Below are 12,663 nucleotides of genomic sequence, written 5' to 3'. Positions count from 1 at the left end.
TCCATTTTAAAGGATTAATATGAGAGACTAACAGATACCTAACTACAGTTAAATCTCAGAAAAATTACAGTTTTTTAACCCATCGTATTTTTGAAATTGATCTCTCAAAGTCAGTTATCAAACTATTAAATACATTTGAACATTGCTATGCATTGTTACAGTGAATCCTGTTATTTTCTAGGTGTATTATTGTGTATGTGTCCACACGCACATGTGTGTGTATTTACATATACTCAAGGAGCCTGAAGGAACCATGATTTTATAGGCCACTCAGTGCCCAAACTCATATCTCTAACTCATTCTTTTTTTTTTTCTTTTTAAGATTTTATGTATTTTGGGGGGCTCCTGGGTGGCTCAGTCATTAAGCATCTGCCTTCAGCTCAGGTCATGATCCCAGAGTCCTGGGATCGAGCCCTACCTCGGGCTCTCTGCTCCGCGGGAAGCCTGCTTCTCCCTTTCCCACTCCTCCTGCTTGTGTTCCCTCTCACTGTCTCTCTCTCTGTCAAATAAATAAAATCTTTAAAAAAAAAAAAGATTTTATGTATTTTTTGAGTGGGGAAGGGGCAGACGCAGAGAAGAGAGAGAATCTCAAACAGACTTACATTGAGCATGGAGCCTGATGTGGAGCTTGATCTCATGACCCTGAGATCATGACCTGAGCCAAAAACAGGAGTCAGATACTTAACTGACTGAGCCACCCAGATGCTCCTCTCTAATTTATTCTTTTATTTTAAAGATTTTATTTTATTTATTTATTTGAAAGAGAGAGAATGAGAGAGAGAGAGAGCACATGAGAGGGGGGAGGGTCAGAGGGAGAAGCAGACTCCCCGCGGAGCAGGGAGCCCGATGCGGGACTCGATCCTGGGACTCCAGGATCATGACCTGAGCCGAAGGCAGTCGCGTAACCAACTGAGCCACCCAGGCGCCCCTCTAATTTATTCTTTAAAACTTTCTATTCAATATCCACTTCCTTAGGGAATAAATCCTAATGTAACCCATTAAAAATGATTTAATGATTTATTTATCTTCAACTTATCATTGGAGGCTTCTGGTGTGTGTGTGTGTTGTCCCATTTACTTTATTTGTATACCTACTTTCTTGAGGGTTTTTATCATAAATGGATGCTAAATTTTGTCAAATGCCTTTTTTATATTGAGAAAGCCATGTGATTTTATTCATTTCATTGATGTGGTGTATCACACTGATAGATTGGTGAATGCTGAACCATCTTTACATCCCTGGAATAAATCCCACTCAATATGGCATATCATCCTTTTAATGTATTGTTGGATTCAGTTTGCTAATATTTCATTGAGGATTTTTGTATCTATATTCATCAGTAATACTAGCCTGTAATTTTTTTTGTGGTGTCCTTGTCTGGTTTTGGTATCAGGGTAATGCTGGCTTCATGAAATGAGTTTGGAAATGTTCCCTCCTCTTTGATTTTTTTTTTTTTTTTGAAGAGTTAAAGAAAGATTGATATTCTTTAAATTTTCAGTAGGAAAAAACAAAAAAGTTTTCCATAGAATTCACCAGTGAAGCCATTTGGTATGGACTTTCGTTTGTTGGGAGGTTTTTGACAACTGATTCAGTCAACCTCCTTAATTATTCTTATGTTCAGATGTTTTATTTCTCCATTACTCAGTCTAGGTAGGCTGTATATTTCTAGGAATTTATCCATATCTCATATGTTCAATTTGTTGGCTTGTAATTGTTCATACTACTTTCTTTGATCCTTTGTATTTCAGTGGTATCTGTTTTAACATCTCATCTTTCATTTCTGATTTTAGTTATTTAAGGCCTCTCTTTTTTTCTTGGTGAATCTAGCGAAAGTATTGTCTATTTTGTTTATTTTTTTAAAAAAGTATGTGATGGCCTCCAGTGGTTCCTCAAGGTATGGGGAAAGGACTTTGAGGTTCCATGCCCTCTGTGATTCACCACTCTCCCTACATCTCTACACGTTCACCTACCCAGAAGCTCTCTGAACACTGTCCTTTTGGGATTTTATGGAGCCTTCATTACATTACTGATTAAATCATTAGTCATTGACAATTTTTTTCAGCCTCCAGCCCTCTCCTGCCCCTCCCCAGAAGTCAGGGTGGGGATCAGGGATAGGACTGATTTCATCTTGGTTCCCCTGATAATAAGCCCCCATCCTCAGTTGCTTTCCAGAAATTACCTCATAAGCCCAGTTGTGGAAAGGAGCCTGTTACGAATAACAGTACACCCATTTCATTTTTATGGCTCTGAATCCATTTCAGGAGCTGAGGACAAGAGCCCAAATATTATAAGATGTTCCTATTGCTCTTACTGCTCAGGAAGTTTCATGGGTTTGGGGAGCTTTGAGCCAGGAAACATGGATGAAGACCAAATATATATATTTCTTATAACTCATGATATCAAAAATGAATATACAGAAATCTTTAAGTTGGGGGGGTAATATAAACATTTCACTGATTAGTAAATTAAGCCTTAAGATTACATTTCCTTGGTAAAAATCATTACTGATATAGATGCTATTTGTGCTAAGAATAAAATGTCTTAAACTTCACCACTTAAACTATCCCAGAAATAACTTTTCTCAACTTTCCATTAATATGACAAGATTAAAAGTTACTAAGTCACAGGGTACCTGGGTAGCTCAGTCAGTTAAGCGTCTGCCTTCTGCTTAGGTCATGATCCCAGGGTCCTGGGATCAAGTCCTGCATCAGGCTCCCTGCTCAGCAGGGAGCCTGCTTCTCCCTCTCCCTCTGCTGCTCCCCCTGCTTGTGCTCTCTCATGCTCTCTCTCAAATAAATAAACAATAAAATCTTTTTTAAAAAAGGTACTAAGTCAAAACATTTTGAAAAACATTAAAACAACTGTTTCTCAGGGTCTGAACACTGGCTAGCCTGAGAAACCACTGGAGCCATCATATACTTTTCCCCTCAAGTGTGAGCAGTACCTAAGAAGAAGGCTGAGCAAGGTTGCAGTTCACATGCACTACCCATCCCTCATACAGAGATGCAGGGATTTTGCCAACCACAAATTTGAACTACTGTCCATTTACTAAAATCTACTTTCAGTGATACCTCAAGACTTTACTGCCTTAGACTTTACTACCCTCTAAGTACCTATAGCCTTCAAACTCAAAAAATTCAGTTCCTGGTAAAGCAATATGAATAAAGAGGGACTGGGGATGGGGATGCTCTGGGGAGTTTGGTAGGCAGAGAAGAATAAAAAAGACTTCCCTGATCTGGAATTGAACCTAGGTGAAATTTGCTAAGAGGGTAAATCATAAGTGTCCCACCACACACACGCACACACACACACAATTTTTGAAATGGTAACTGAGGTGATAAATGTTAATCAGCTTGATTGTGGTGATTATTTTACAATATATATGTATATCAAAACATCAAATCCGGGGCGCCTGGCTGGCTCAGATGGTTAAGTGTCTGCCTTCGGCTTAGGTCATGATCCCAGGGTCCTGGGATCGAGCCCTGCATCGGGCTCTCTGCTCCGCAGGAAGCCTGCTTCTCCCTCCTCCACTCCTCCTGCTTGTGTTCCCTCTCTTGCTGTGTCTCTCTCCGTCATATAAAAAAAACAAAACAAAAACAAAAACATCAAATTGTACATCTTAAATATATACAAATTTGTCCTTAATTTTTGTACCTCAATAAAGCTGAGGGGGGAATAAAGGGAGGTTAGGGGGGAAAGTGGTGCATGGAAACTGTACCATAGCCAAGGACAGTGCTTGTGAGTAATTCTTGAAAAATAAAGGATTTTCATGTTATTTCAGGGGAAAAAAAATTAGAATAATCCAAAATAAATTATCATCCTAGAGACCAGTGACAGGCAACAGAGTGAGATCCCAAGTTACTACAGTCAGGGCTGCTAAAAGCTAGAAGTTGTTCTAGAAGTTATGTATATTTGCCTTCCACTTCAAGAATAAAAGGAACCTTCTATTAGCACTCAAGGAGGCAGTGAGAGACATCTACAGGAATCCATTCCCCCTTTAATAGACTAAACCAGACCCATTAAAAGGATTCAGCATTCTTTTTTCAAGGATAAGCACAAAGAACAATATATAAGCAAATAAACAACCCATAATAATAATAATAATAATAAAACAGATGCAGACTTATGAAAGAAATTCTTCTGCACAAGCGAAGAAAGGACTTACTCTAAAATACTTCTTAAAATGATTTTACCTATAAGAAGCAAAATTAAGTACTTTAAAATACGTAGAAATGAAACAATCTAGTTCAAAATATTTAGTATCTCAGATATCTTGGTAAACTTGGTGAAATACTAAGGATAAAAAAAATTACTAAAATCCAGGCCCAAAGAAATGAAGGTTACTTAGGGACCAGACAAAATACAAGAAACCTAAAGCAAATTCCAGGCTGGCTTTAAAATTAAACCTGTGCAACATCAAACACTAAGAAATAATGGATTTTTGTTTTCTTTTTTTTTTTTTCCTTTTCTGCAAAGTGACAAGGCTTGGTAGCAAATGACAACTGAAATCTTCATTTTCTGATATGCAAGTGTTTATAAATTACCGCACTGATGTAGAAACTGAAAAGTTTAACACATAATTCAGGGGGTCAAGAATTAAAATTGAGAAGTAAAAAATGGAAAATTTTGAATAAATGTTTTTATAGTGAGCCTTCATATGAGTGAATCCAAGAAATTTGTGTACACATGTTAACATTTGACACAAGAATAACAAATACCACTTGAAAAAAAAGATATGTAATTCTAAAAAAAAAAAAAATTGTACTTCTTACCTATAATCTACACCCATATTAAATTAACAAAGATCTGTAAGTATAGGGATGCATTAGAAAAAGCACAGTAAAGTTCTTGTTTTACATAGGAGAAAGGTTAAATTTGTTAAATTTGAAGCTAAAAAAAATTATATAACCAAGACCTTCCTCAAAGAATATAAAGTGACATCTCAGGAAAATGGCAGAATAGGAGAATCCTAAGTTCACCTTGTCCCATGGATAGAGCTAGATAACACCCGTATCAGTGTAAATAACCCAGAAAATGACCCAAAGAATGGCAGAACAGACTCTCCACAACTAAATGTAAAGAAGAGGCTACATCAAAGAGGTTAGAAAGGGCAGAAAAGCAGTTGGGAGCCAAATAGACCTGCAGAACTGTCCATAGGAAGGAGGGATGTGGTGGGCACAGATGGTGGGCAGGACTAGACCCCCGCAATAGGCACCCCAAGCATGGGGGTCCCACACTGGGAAGATGAATGCCCATAACACTCAGCTTTGAAAACCAGAGGAGGTTAATAATCAGTGGGGATTAACACCTGAAACTTTTAAAAATCAGTGGGCTAGGCTCTGGGAGAGCCAGGAGGGTGAAGTCCGTGCTTTTAAAGAAACAGCACAAAAAACAGCCCCACTGATATACAGCATAGAACAACACTGTGAAAAATACCTGGGGTATATGGGAAGGAGATTTATTTACTAGTCTCAGAGCATGTGCTAGAAAGGCAGGATTCTTTGGAAGACTTCTCCAAGAACAAAAGACCTGGGGGACACCATTTCCCTCCTCCATGCCTCCAGCATGGATACATGGACACTTGTGGGAACCGGCATAGCACCAACTCTCCAGTTAGCTTGAAACAGTATACCACACCCCTGCACTCTTCTGTGGACCCACCCCTCCAACCCAACAGGTTTCAGCAGGAGTTTTCTCAAGTGGCTGCAGGTCAACTCCACAGTGGACCAGCATGGACCTGCTGCACCATGTGTCCCACCCTCTGTTCCCCTGCAGCCCAGCCACTTCCCATATGCCTTTGGCAGGAGTTTATCCAAAGTGGTGCCACAAGTCTGTCAATGTGCAAGCAGCCCTGACAGGGGCCAGCACCACTCCAAAGTGACTCCTGCCCTGGGGAGAATGGAAGACAACCACACATACCAATCCAACTGTAGCCCCAGCAATGGCCTGGGGGCAGACATCTGGTGTGACTACAATCCCACCCACCAATAAAAGCTTTTTAAGGGACAGTACAGGGAAAACACCCTGTAGTTCAGTGCTACTGCCTCTCTGGCCAGTGCCTCATCTGACTCAACTCAAGCCCAAGGTGTCTCCCAACTGGCCCACTAACAACACAGAGACCAAACCCTGCCCACAACAGACAAAAGAGCCATTGCCGATGACTGGACTGAAGGCAAAAGCAACTCAGCCACAATAGTAGGAGGTATGTAACACATATAGGAGACACCCCTGAACCGCCAGGTTCTGATGAACAGGGTACACTGCACTGCAGAGCACTACAGGACTTCTTCATAAGGCTACTACTTTCAAAAGCAGGAGATATAGCTGACTTTCTTAACACATAGAGACACAGAGAGTTAGACAAAATGAGGAGACAAAGGAATATGTCCCAAATGAAAGAAAAGGATAAAAACAAAGCAAGAGAGCAAAACAAAACAGAGATAAGTAATATGGCTGATAAAGAATTTAAAGTTATGGTCATAAAGATATTCACTGGACTTGAGAAAAGAGTGGAGGGCCTCAGTGAGACCCTCAACAAAGAGAAAGAAAACAAAAGAGAACCAATCAGAAATGAAAAACTTTATAAACCAAAATTAAAAATACACTAAATGGAATTAATACTAGACCAGAAGAAGCAGAAAAATGGATCAGCTATCAGGAAGACAGAGTAATGGAAAGCAATCAAGCTGAACAGGAGAGAGAAAATAATAAAAAATGAAAATAGACTTAGGGAACTCAGCAACACCATCAAGCATAATAACATTCACATTATACGGATCCCAGAAGCAAAAGAGAGAGGCAGAAAAGGGGGCAGGAAATATTTTTTAAGAAATAATAGCTGAAAACTTCCAAAATCTGGGGAAGGAAACAGAAATCTAGATCCAGAAGGCAAAGGGAGCCCCCAACAAAATCAACCCAAGAAGCTGCACAAGATACATAGTAATTAAAATGGCAAGAAGTAGTGATAAGATAATTTTAAAAGCAGTAAGAGAAAAAACAGTTACATACAAGCGAAACCCAGTAAGGTTATCAGCTGATTTTTCATCAGAAACTTTGCAGACCAGAAGAAATAGGCTTCATATATTCAAACTGCTGAAAGGAAAAAAACCTGCAGCCAAGAATACTCTATTCAGCAAGGCTATCATTCACAATAGAAAGAAGGATAAAGAGATTCCACAAACAAAAGTTAAAGGAATTCATGACCTCAAAACCAGCCATACAAGAAATGATAAAAGGGACTCATGAGTGGAAAGGAAAGACTATAAGAGTAAAAAAAGATGTGGGAAAAATAAAGCAGTATAATTAATATATCTATAAAAATCAGTCAATGGATTCATAAAATAAAAGTATGTAAAGTATGATACTATACACCTAAAAAATGGAGGAAGAGGAGTAATGAATGAGTTCAACCTTAAGCAACCATCAACTTAATATAGACTGCTATATGAATACAATATTACATATAAACCTAACAGTAACCACAAATCAAAAATTGCTATTAGATATATAAAAAGCAAAGAGAAATGAATCTAATTATATCACTAAAGAAAGCCATCAAACTATGAGAGAAGAGAGCAAGAGAAGAAACAGAACTACAAAAATAACCATAAGATAAGTAACAAAATAGAAATAATGAGGCACCTGGGTGGTTCATTTAATTAAGTGGCTGCCTTTAGCTCAAGTCATGGTCTCGGGGTCCCGTGATCAAGCCCCAGGTTGGGATCCCTGCTCAGCGGGGAGTCTGTTTCTCCCTCTGCCCTTTCCTGCTGCTCATGCTTGCTCTCACTCTCTCTCTCAAATAAATAAATAAAATCTTTAAAAAAAAAGCAATAAGTACATACCTATTAGTAATTACTTTGAATGTAAATGGGCTAAATGCTCAATCAAAAGACATAGGGTGATAGAATTGATAAAAAGCAAGACCTATATAAATGCTGCCTACAAGAGACTCATTTCAAACCTAAAGACACAAGCACATTATAAGCGAAGGGATGGAAAAGCATTTATCATGAAAATGGAAGTGAAAAGAAAGCTGGAGTAGCAATACTTATATCAGACAAAGACTGTAACAAGAGACAAAGAAACAAACTAAATAATGATAAAGAGAACAATCCACAAGAAGATATGACAATTGTAAATATTTATGCACCCAACATGGGAGCAACCAAATACATACGGCAGGTAATACCAAACATAAAGGAAATAATCAACAGTAATAAATAATAGTAGGGGACTTTAACACCCTACTACATTAGTGGGTAGATCAAACAGGAAATCAACAAGGAACCAGTGGCTTTGAATGACACACTGGACCACATGAGTATAACATATATTCAGAATATTCCATCCTAACACAGCAAAATACACATTCTTCTCAACTGCACATGGAATATTCTCCAGAATAGATCACATATCAGGCCACAAAACAAGCCCCAACAAATGTAAAAAGATTGAAGTCATACCATGCATCTTTTCCAACCACAACACTATGAAACTAGAAATCAACCACAAGAAAAAATCTGGGAAAAACAGAAATACATGGAGGTTACATGACATACTACTAACCAATGAAAGGGTTAACCAAGAAATCAAGGAGGAAAGCAAAATATACATAGAAACAAACGAAAATGAAAACACAATAGTCCAAAATCTTTGAGATGCAACAAAAGCTGTTCTAAGAGGGAAGTTTATAGCAATACAGGCCTATCTTAAGAAGCAAGAAAATCTCAAACAACCTAACTTTAAATCTAAAGGAGCTAGAAAAGGGAAAATAAATAAATAAACAAAACCAAAACCAGTAGAAGAAAGAAATAATAAAGATTAGTTAAGAAATAAACCAAATAGAGCACCTGGGTGGCTCAGTTGGTTAAGCAACTGCCTTCGGCTCGGGTCATGATCCCGGAGTCCCTGGATCAAGTCCCGCATCGGGCTCCCTGCTCGGCAGGGAGTCTGCTTCTCCCTCTGACCCTCCCCCCTCTCATGTGCTCTCTCTCATTCTCTCTCTCACAAATAAATAAAATCTTTAAAAAATAAAAATAAAAAAATAAACCAAATAAATACTAAAAAAGAAGAAGAAGAACAGATCAATAAAACCAGAAGCTGGTTCTTGGAAAAGATCAACAAAATTGATAAGCAGTCAGACTCATCCAAAAAAAAAAAAAAGGGGGGGGGACTCAAATAAACAAACTCAGAAATGAAAGAGGAGAAATAACCAACATCACAGAAATAAAAAGGATTTTAAGAGAATATTATGAAAAATTATATGCCAAAAAATTGGACAACCTAAAAAAATGGATAAATTCCTAGAAACATATAAAATCCCAAAACTGAATCAGGAAAAAATAGAAAATTGACCAATTACCACCAATGAAATTGAATCTATAATCTAAAAAATCCCAAAAAATAAAACTCCAGGACCAGACAGCTTCAAAGGTGCATTCTACCAAACATTTAAAGAAGAGTTAATACCATTCTTCTAAACTATTCCAAAAAAATAGAAGAGGAAAGAAAGTTTCCAAATTCATTCTATGAGGCCAGCATACCCTGATATCAAAACCAGATAAAAACACTACAAAAAAGAGAACTACAGACCAATATCTCTGATAAACATAGATGCAAATTCCTTAACAAAATATTAGCAACCCAAATCCAGAAATACATTTAAAAAATCATTTACCACAATCAGGTGCAATTTATTCCTTGGATGCAAGAGTGGTTCAATAGTTGCAAATCAATCAACGCGGTACATTGCTTCAACAAGAGAAAGAATAAAAACCATATGGTCATTTCAATAGATGCAGAAAAAGTATTTAAGAGTGTACATCATTGATTCAGGAAAAAAAAAACTCTCAGAAAACTATGTTTAGACGGAGCAAACCTCAACATAGTAAAGGCCATATGTGAAAAACCCACAGCTAACATCATACTCATTGGTGAAAACCAGAGGTTTTCCCATAAGATCAGGAACAGGACAAAGATGTTTACTCTCATCACTTTTATTAAACATTAGTACTAGAAGTCCTAGCCACAGTAATCACACAAGAAAAAGAAATAAAAGGGATCAAAATTGGTAAGAAAGAAGTAAAACTTTCACTATTTGCAGATGACATGATACTATATAAAGAAAACCCTAGACGCCACCAAAAAACTATTAGAATTGATAAACGAATTCACTAAGGTCACAGGATACAAAATTGATATACAGAAATCTGTTGCATTTATATACACTAATAATGAAGTAGCAGAAAAACATATAAGAAAACAATCCCATTTACAATTGCACCAAAAATAATAAAATACCTAGGAATAAACTTAACCAAGGAGGTGAAAGACCTGTACTCTGAAAACTAAAAAAACATCGATGAAAGAAATTGAATATGACACAAACAAATGGGAAAGATATTCCAAGCTTATGGATTGGGAGAACAAACATTGTTAAAATGTTCACACTATCCAAAGTAATATACAAATTTAATGCAATCCTTATCAAAATACCAACAGTATTTTTTTACAGAACTAGAATAAATAAATGTAAAATTTATATGGAATCACAAATGACTTCAAATAGCCAAAGCAATCTTGAAAAAGAATAAAACTGGAAGTATCACAATCCCAGATTTCAAGATATACTATAAATCTGTAGTAATCAAAACAGTATGCTACTGGCACAAAAAAGACACCTAAATCAATGGAACACAAGAGAGAGCCCAGAAATACACCCACAATTATATGGCCAGTTAATCTATGACAGAGCAGGCAAGAATGTGCAATGGGAAAAAGACCGTCTCTTCAACAAATGATGTTGGGAAAACTAGACAGCTAAATGCAAAAGAATGAAACTAGACCACTGTCATATACCATACACAAAAATAAAGTCAAAATAGATGTAAAACTTAAATGTGAGACCTAAAACCATAAAAATCCTAGAAGAGAACACTGGCAGTAATTTTTCTGATATCATCTGTAGCAACATTTTTCTACATATGTCTCCCGAGTCAAAGGAAACAAAAGCAAAAATAAACTATTGGGACTACCTTAAAATAAAAAATTCTGCACAGCAAGGGAAACAACCAACAAAACTAAAAGACAACCTACTGAATGGGAGGAGATATTTGCAAATTACATATCTGATAATGGGTTAATATCCAAAAAATATAAAAACTTATATAACTCAACACCAAAAACACCCCACAAATAATGCAATTAAAAAATGGACAGAAGACATGAGCAGACATTTCTCAAAAGGTGTACAAATGACCAAGAGACACATGAAAAGATGCTCAACATAATTCAGCATCAGGGAAATGCAAATCAAAACCACAATGAGATATCACTTCACACCTGTAGAATGACTAAAATCAAAAACACTAGAAAAAAAAGTATTGCCAATGATGTGGAGAAAAAGGTATCCTTGTGCACTGTTGGTGGGAATGCAAACTCTGCGGGCCACTGTGGAAAACACTAAGGAGGTTTTTCAAAAAATTAAAAATAGAATTACCACATGATCCAGTAATTCTATTACTGGGTATTTACTGAAAGAAAACAAAACACTAATTGGAAAAGATAAATGCATCCCTACATTTATTGTAGCTTTATCTAAAATAGCCAAAGTATGGAAATAAAATATACATATAATTTAGGAATATTACTCAGCCTTAAGAAGGAATGAAATCTTGCCATATGCAACAATATGGATGGATCTAGAGTACATAATGCTTGAGAAGCAAGTATGAGAGCAGAGCTTGAGAGAGTTATTCCTGAAGGGGTGGAACATAATGCTGGATATGAGAGAATTGATTGAATGGAAGCAATTACACATGTCTCAGAATTGATGATCTGGAAACAACACTGAAATCTATCCCCCCAAATTTTGCTAGGATAGCTTCTTGAAGCTTGAACAAAGAAAATAGGATCAAAAAATCCAGAACTTTTTATGATATTGCAGAAGAGGTTGAAAAGACAAAAGGGGGGCGCCTGAGTGGCTCAGTCGTTAAGCGTCTGCCTTCGGCTCCAGTCATGATCCCGGGGTCCTGGGATCAAGCCCCGCATCAGGCTCCCTGCTCAGCGGGAAGCCTGCTTCTCCCTCTTCCACTCCCCCTGCTTGTGTTCCCTCTCTCGCTGTCTTTCTCTCTATCAAATAAAGAAAAAAAAACTTAAGAAAAAAAAAAATGAAAAGACTCAAGGAGATGGGAATATTAGAATAGATTTACTATGTAAGGCTTGATCACCTATGACCTGATAAAGATTCCTGTGTGGGCCCAGAAGACACCCCATAGGAATGTGCTACATGCGGGCACCAACACCTTTAAAAAGCTTGGTTGGTGGTAGCTGCACTCTGCAGGTTGTGATGAACAGAGCAGGTTGTTGCTATCAAACTGGGCTCTTTAATATCAATGGCAATGAGGCCAGGGCATAACACTAAATCATCAGAGGCATGAAGGATGTAATTGTCAGCTTGCCATCAATTTGCAATGACTTTCAGAGACCTGTGGTAATAGCCAATAGGTCATGGTGTTCTTTTTTTTTAATTTATTTTTTTTATTCTTATGTTAATCCCCATACATTACATCATTAGTTTTAGATGAAGTGTTCCATGATTCATTGTTTGTGCATAACACCCAGTGCTCCATGCAGAACGTGCCCTCCTCAATACCCACCACCAGG

Source organism: Leptonychotes weddellii, chromosome 12 (assembly GCF_054177405.1).
Source record: "Leptonychotes weddellii isolate Sample4059 chromosome 12, ASM5417740v2, whole genome shotgun sequence".
Classification (NCBI taxonomy): Eukaryota; Metazoa; Chordata; class Mammalia; order Carnivora; family Phocidae; genus Leptonychotes; species Leptonychotes weddellii.
The sequence above is the reverse complement of the archived record's forward strand: the minus strand, read 5'-3'. Positions refer to the sequence as shown.